General features: G+C 26.5%; 1 non-coding gene across 1 annotated transcript; it reads right to left on the bottom strand.

Annotated features, from left to right (window-relative positions):
* Positions 1-5,461: 5,461 nt before the first annotated feature.
* Positions 5,462-5,533, bottom strand: Trnam-cau. The gene has a single exon. It is a non-coding gene; the product is annotated as a tRNA-Met (tRNA).
* Positions 5,534-8,514: the final 2,981 nt, after the last annotated feature.

The following is an 8,514-nucleotide window of genomic DNA, read 5'->3' as shown; positions in this document are numbered from 1 at the left end:
TATTACTATTATCTTTACTAAATGATCCAATCCATCATACTGAATATCATGGTTTGTTGCACTAAATACCAAACTACCAAGAGGACATCCAAGTCCTTTTAATAGTGCTCTATAACTAATAAGTTTGATTTATTTTTTGAATTCAAGCTATGATATATTGGTCCCACTTGATATAGTTAGAATAGATACATCAAGTAGCAAGGTAAAAATGTTTTTAAAATGTCTAAAGTTTCATCATTCTCATCAACAAAATCTACATCAGACAATTCAGTCTCATCAGATGGCCAGACCTATGTAGAGCCTCTCTAAATCTAGATTGCTTATTATTCTTCAGTAAAGAAACTATTTCAATTACTGCTAATATGAAATAAAAACAATGATTATTATAATGTAATAAACAAACACACATACAGAAATATATAAAGTACGTGAACAAGGTCCATATGAATGTTTCTATTACTTTAAAGGAAAAAACAAAACAATTTATTTTATATACTCCTTACAATTTGGCTTTATCATTCCATAAATGAGTAGTAGGTTAGACTAATCCAAAATTTGAACAGCAAATTTCAGTTCAAGAAATTTTTGCACCAACAAAACAATGAACTATATGCACAGTAGAGAAAGGAGAAGCCTAGTGGTATGGAAATGTACAGTACCATCAAGATTTTGTCATAGGTTTATCAATGAAAAAATGTTTAACTAAATTATTTTAAGTGCCTTCAAAATATAGCTTGCAAACTAAGTCCACAGATAACAATTATTAAATAATAAAATATAAAATATTAACATCAAAAAATTAATAAATCATACATCTTTTATTTTTACAAAATAAATATATTCTGTATGTTATAAAAAGAATTTTTCTTCTTTATATAAGAACCAGTCATAAATGATATAACTAAACTCACTAATGCATTACTTCTAAACTGTTTTTTGTGGACAATTATCTATTAAAAAACTTTCATAAAGGAATTTTTTATTTTAAACCATTAAAGCCTGAATTTTTAAAATTTTATACTTTTTCTTCATTAGCAAATTAATTGCACTCATTTTCAATAGTTTATGGCAACTTTTTAGAATTTTAGTTTTGAGTATTAGGGTGGTATGTAAATCTATTGCTTGGTTCCTGCTGAGTATCTGTTGTTTCATCATTGTTTTTTGTTTTTATTTATATTATTGGTGTTTAGTGACAGTATTTAAATAAATATCAAGTATTTTATTTAATTAATTTGTTTCACATCTTTCATATGTCTTCCACAATACTTTAATAAGAACAAATATTTCTGGCCTAGTTTATAGGCCTGCTAGGTCAAAACAGTTGTTATTAATTCATAAAGTATTGATGGAAGACATAAAGAAGGTGTAAAATTAATTATTGTTAAGTTCCAGCTTTGAATGACACATTTTATTTGATGTGAAAGAATGATCAAAGATAGTTTGAAAGGAATATCACTAAGTAGCAATTAAGATTGGCCATTTTTATAAATAAAAAACATTATTTTGTTAAATAAATAATTTTATAATTTATAATGAAAGGGTAAATTGCTATAAAATATGAACTAATTAAGGATTGCAAAATGTATGTACAAAAAAAAAAAAGAAAGAAAGAAATAGTTATTACTATAATCATTCAGTGTGAAATGACTTGAAACATTGAGGACAAGGACCAAAGTTACATTTTCTGCACCATATGTATGTACTTTGTTCAGTACAATTTTCACTTTGACCTCTGCATCTGACATTATTACTATTATCTTTACTAAATGATCCAATCCATCATACTGAATATCATGGTTTGTTGCACTAAATACCAAACTACCAAGAGGACATCCAAGTCCTTTTAATAGTGCTCTATAACTAATAAGTTTGATTTATTTTTTGAATTCAAGCTATGATATATTGGTCCCACTTGATATAGTTAGAATAGATACATCAAGTAGCAAGGTAAAAATGTTTTTAAAATGTCTAAAGTTTCATCATTCTCATCAACAAAATCTACATCAGACAATTCAGTCTCATCAGATGGCCAGACCTATGTAGAGCCTCTCTAAATCTAGATTGCTTATTATTCTTCAGTAAAGAAACTATTTCAATTACTGCTAATATGAAATAAAAACAATGATTATTATAATGTAATAAACAAACACACATACAGAAATATATAAAGTACGTGAACAAGGTCCATATGAATGTTTCTATTACTTTAAAGGAAAAAACAAAACAATTTATTTTATATACTCCTTACAATTTGGCTTTATCATTCCATAAATGAGTAGTAGGTTAGACTAATCCAAAATTTGAACAGCAAATTTCAGTTCAAGAAATTTTTGCACCAACAAAACAATGAACTATATGCACAGTAGAGAAAGGAGAAGCCTAGTGGTATGGAAATGTACAGTACCATCAAGATTTTGTCATAGGTTTATCAATGAAAAAATGTTTAACTAAATTATTTTAAGTGCCTTCAAAATATAGCTTGCAAACTAAGTCCACAGATAACAATTATTAAATAATAAAATAACAACTTTGTAAATATATAAACTTATCCCTGTTCAAAATTTATATTAAAACATCATGATGTTTCCTACTTTTAATTTACCACAAAAATAAATAAGAATTAAAAATGCTGCCACCACAAATAAAGTATTAAGTAAGTGTTAAAGTAATACTTTTGTAGAAATTCTTCAGAGAAGTTTGTGAAATTTTATGACACATCATGAAATATCTACTTATATATAGTGATACCATACATTATTGTACTGCTAGGTAATTTAATGGGTTAATACAGAATTTAAAATATTATTTCACTAATAAAATTGATTGATTTTTTGAAAAGTTACTTTCTTATAATGGACAAATTAAAACATCTTAAAGATTTTTCTAATTATTATAATGATAAAAATTACAGAAAATATAGTGGATTTAAAATCAATCTAATCATGTTATAAATGCATTTTTTTTTTTAATGAGAATCAAATTCTGAAATTATGTTTTCATTTAAAATTTATTAAATATAAAAAAATTATTTATCAATAATATACAATAATAAAATTTCATATTGAACAGAAGAAAATAGCATTTTGGAGTTATCAATCAGAATTTAAGTTGATATTTCTTTATTTTATCTAAATCTTTAGAAGAAATCAAAGATTTAAAATTCCTTCACATGCTCCTCCATAATCTAATCTAAAATATTCGAAAACAAACATTAATCATTCTCATTTTTCTTTTATTTCTGATAATCTTATGTAAAATTTAAAAATAACTTGAAAAATTAAAAAAAAAAAAAACAAAGAGAACTTATAATCATGGATTATCCATGTGAATTATGTTTATTAATTAAGTAATACAATTTTCTTACGGATAATCCTGTTGGTTGTTACAATGTGTAACAACCAACAGGATAATCCGTAAGAAAATTGTACGGATTATCCTGTTGGTTCCGTAATCCGTAAGAAAATACGGATTATTTCGTTGGTTCTTATACATAGTAATAACCAACAGGATAATCCGTAAGAAAATAGTTATAGATTAAAGCATTGTAAGGCAAACAAAGATCCACTTTACCTCATTTGACTTGCGGTACGAGTTCCTAGTCTTACTATAGCTGATGTGCGTCCGTTCGTTGATCCGTCAAGGTCTACATACAGTCTTGACCGACTCCCGCCACGATCGACATCTGTTAACCATTAACGACTTCAAACCGGGACAAAAATATGCAATATCCAACTTTTTCTTCGCCACTTGTTATCACTGCACGTTCTCTAACGCCGTGCACTTAATTTAAAAACTTCTCTCACTTGTCGACTACACATTTATTGCATTAAATATTCATTTTATAATTAAACGTCTAATTTTTATTATTAATCGGTTTATGTTTTCGTTGTTTTTAATTAAAACTAATAATAATTATTATTAGTTTTAATTTTAAAAATGTAATAATGATGACGATGATCTTCGCCACTGTATGGCGTTCAGAAAATTGGGTCAGGTTTACGTCTGTCTATTCATAGATGAAAGAATGTACGCGAAGAAATCTCGTGCAAAAAATATTTTATGAATCGTTCTTTCAAGGATTCTTTCGAAGATATAAATAAAATACATTAAAAAAAATATATAATAATTTAAAACATTTGGAGAAACAGTTTTGATTTATATTTTTAAAATATTTTAAGTGTAAAAACAATTTAAATAAAAATTTGCGCCTTCTGATTGTTCTCCGATTGTTATAAATTTAAAGGGGAATACGCAATACAATAATAACTTCTTAAACATTTAAACTAGTTTAATTTATATTTTTAAAATAAAATAAATAAGATTTTTTTAAAGAATGAAACAGGAAGAATTTCATTTTTAACACAATCGGTTTGCTAGATCAGTTGTTCTATTTTATTTTATTTTTTTTAACCTGATAATAAGTATTTTACTTCCAAGTTTGGATGCCCCAATAAATGATTTTTTTCATTATAAAAGAAATAACGAAGAATACAAATAAATAAATATTTATTTATTTATATTTAAAATAATTTAATGTACTAATATAAGATATTTTTAACATTTCATATATGAAAAGCATTAGTTTTTGAAATTTAAATTCAATTTTAAATGATATAATCATTATTTCTTATCATTAATTATATAATTTTACAATTTCGAGTATTTTAAATTATTTAGTATTAAATCCTTACTTTAAAATAAAATAAACTTCAAATGCTTTAACTTATTAAATTGTATAATTAATGGGATGAATTCCATTGGCAAATTTATTAAATATAAAAATGTAATTGTCCATATTAAAATTATTTACATTATTTTGAAAATTTTGTATTTAATTGTATTTTAAGATGGCAGAAAATATTCTTCATCATCATTTATTGAATTTTGTATTATTAAAATCAGAAATAAGAAAGTTTAAACGTGACTTTAATGCTAGAATTTCGTCTTATTAGTTCGTTAAAATAATAATAAAAAATTTTAATTTGATTATATTGAATATAATCTCAACCTTCTTTTCCAATAAATAATTTTCTTTGAAAATTAAAAAGCATTCAGAAAAGTTTAAAAAAAGTTTTAATTTGCAATTTGATACTTCATTTTTATTTGGTTTTATAGTTGTACATTTCTCTAAAACAGCGAACAAAAACAATGACAATTTTAAAAATATTGTTGATAAAGATTAAAATATATAATAGAATATATAAATTCCTAACTTAACTTATAATTATTACAGGTTTTATTATCATTTAATTATAGGTAATCATTATATTAAAGATGTATAATATGTTATTTACAATTTAAGTTTATAAAAATGGATGAAGTTAAAAGAAAAAATAACTTTTTAAATTCGTAGAACAGTAAAATTTTAGAAGAAAAAAAAGTTTTGAACATATTAAGTTTTATAACGAAAAATATCATTGAATTATTTTTTAAGAACGGAATTGGAAGGAAAAAAATTTTTTAGCAGAGCGTGGTTTCGATCCACGGACCTCTGGGTTATGGGCCCAGCACGCTTCCACTGCGCCACTCTGCTACTTGAACCAAACTTCTCATATTTTCCTACATAAAGCTTAACAATATTGATTTTTTTTAATTTTTGTTTTCAATTTTCATTTTACACTATGGAAAAAGTAACTTTTACAAAAGTATTCGTTAATAAATTAAAAAGTAAGTAATTAGAGAAGTACACTTTATTATATTACTTATTTAAAATGACAAATTTTGAAAATTTTCAATCTCTCCATGGAAATGACATCACCATCTTTGACATTAAGACGGAAGTAGCGTGAAATAAGTTCTGGAATCTCATTGGATAAGAGGGAGTAAAAATAGCTAATAGTCTAAAATTGGAAATTTGATTTGTTCGAAATAGTGTAAAGATGGCAGATGATTAAAAACCTTTAACTGATATTATGAAAACAGTAATTTGATGAAAGTTTGAAATAGTATAAAAAAAGACAGAGAGGTCGACCCGAATGACAAACTTATCACATGACTAGAGAGGGTGCAAAACTTGCCCAAATTTTGAAATTTAGTGTAGAAGAATCACGAATTAAAACTAATTTAATGCTCTATAAGACATTATAATTGTTTTAAAGTCTTGATATTGAATTAACAGCGACTTTGTCATTCTTAACGGAAGTTGAAGTAGTTCATTCATACATCCTGTAATGTTAATATCCGCAATTTAATATCTTAACAACTTGAAATGCGTATATATTCCTCAAAGTAATTAAATTGAAGCTTCTGTTTTAAGTTTTCTTATGATTTGAGTATTGTATTTTCATTACTTATAATAATAAAAATATAATAAATAATTATTACATTATTTATTATCTAGTCACCATTTGAGGCTATGAAGAATAAAGTGTTTTTGGTTTCAGACTTGTGTATCTATCGTCTGAATCTGCTTTCAATTATAAAATTGGCAATGAGGTAAAAATCAAATATATTAATGCATCTTGAAAATGGATAGTCTTTGAAGTTTACCAGTCTTTGATCTGTCAAGATTATCAATGGCATCATGCTTGGGTTGGTGAAAGAGAGTCTGGAACAGTATCTGACTATTCACTATATTCCTTAAATGTGTATAACTATATCTAGTTGTAAACATGCAATTTTTTTGTATTCAGATGGAGAAGTATTTCTTGACATAGTGGAAGGACTAGCTAACCTGGACAATTTATAACAAGACAATTGCAGTTTAGATGTACAATTCTCACCATCANTAAATAAATAATAATATAAATAAATAATAGTTTTTATTTTTGGAAAAAAATTTAAAAAATGCATTAAACAGTATTTTAATTTAAATTATAAAACAATGTAACGGAATTTCACTCTCTCTAGCGTATATTATTCGCAGTGGCGTAGCGTGGGTGTCAGCCACCCGGGGCAAAGGAAAATTTTGCCGTCCCCTTGTTTAGGTACTGTATCTCAATTTAAAAGACTAAAATTCAGTTTCGTCACAGAATAAGTAATGAAAAATTCCGTGCTAGTGTTGCCACCTTCTTAAAATCGCTGACCCGGACGGAAGGTGAGGTTTGTTCGAACAGAAGTTCCTGACGCATGTCATTGCGTATGTCATTTTGCAATGCGAAGAATAATGTGCAGTGTATGCCGGTTCTAAATCATTTACAGTTAGCGACTAGGGAGACTTGGGTAGAAGTAACATAAGTAACCTAGATGACTTAGCTCTATTGGATATTGGAGGTGTATATGAATACAAATGAATCGTACAAGCAAAAAATAAAAAAAAAAAGGTCGACAGGTTGCGCACGAAATCTCCAGGTGAAATTAATTAATAGTCCACCCGGACGATGAGTCGATACCCGGACTGTCCGGATGGTAACACTATTCCGTGTTCATATCAATCGGTCCGAATCGTAGGTGCGACGAAAATATGAAATAAAGTGGTTCAAGTTTTTACAAGATATTATTATTACTTATTGTGAAATTTTGCTGCCCCTAAAAAGTGTCGCCCGGGGCGGGCCGCCTTGCCGCACCCACTACGCTACGCCACTGATTATTCGTTTATTTATATTCGTTTATTAAAATATTCTTCGACGTAATGCCGCAGATACTTGTTGAACTGCTGTTTTATCGATTAAAAATTACTCAAAATTTATTTCCGTCAGTGTAAAACATTATTGGTTGAATTTAAACGAACCAATTGGCCTTAAAAAATACAAATAATAGCATCCAAAATCAAAAAGTAATTAGCTAAAAAGAATAGCTAATTAATAAATTTTGTAATAATAACTACGATGAATTTATATATATATATAGGCCTATATAGAGATGGTCATACAGAATAGACTGTAACTTTACCTTTAATAAAATTTTTTATTTATAGATGAAAATTAGTTTTATATTTTCTAATTTTGGAGTACATTTTTATTTTAAAATTCATGCATATTATCGTACATTTAGCCTATGTAAGTATTTTCTGCAGTTATTTTCGTTCGAAATTGGAAAACATTCTGGGAATTTTGATTGTCTACAATTTTCTACGCGTGGGATATAAATTTGTCAATAAATTTAGTATGAAAAAATAACATTGTATACTTTAAATATCTCTTATTTGATAAAAATTAATTTTCAAATTAAGCAAATACACTTCTGTTGTTTATTTTTAATCAAAATTTATTATATTGAGCGCGTTTCTTGGTAAAGCGGCTTTAATACAGCTGGATAATTAAATATTCAGCTGTATTAAAGCCAAACCAATGACCGTTTCAATTGAAACGGACTATTGGTTTGTTTACCCAGCTGTAGGCCTATTAAAGTCGCTTTACCAGACAACGCGCCTATTGTTTTGTGTGTTCAAAATGCTTTTTTAATTTACAATTTAAGTTTATAAAAATGGATGAAGTTAAAAGAAAAAATAACTTTTTAAATTCGTAGAACAGTAAAATTTTAGAAGAAAAAAAAGTTTTGAACATATTAAGTTTTATAACGAAAAATATCATTGAATTATTTTTTAAGAACGGAATTGGAAGGAAAAAAATTTTT

The sequence above is a fragment of the Centruroides sculpturatus genome, unplaced genomic scaffold (genome assembly GCF_000671375.1).
Source record: "Centruroides sculpturatus isolate CEXI.00-Female unplaced genomic scaffold, Cexi_2.0 scaffold1524, whole genome shotgun sequence".
Lineage (NCBI taxonomy): Eukaryota > Metazoa > Arthropoda > Arachnida > Scorpiones > Buthidae > Centruroides > Centruroides sculpturatus.
This window is presented reverse-complemented; position numbering and strand designations above follow the sequence as displayed.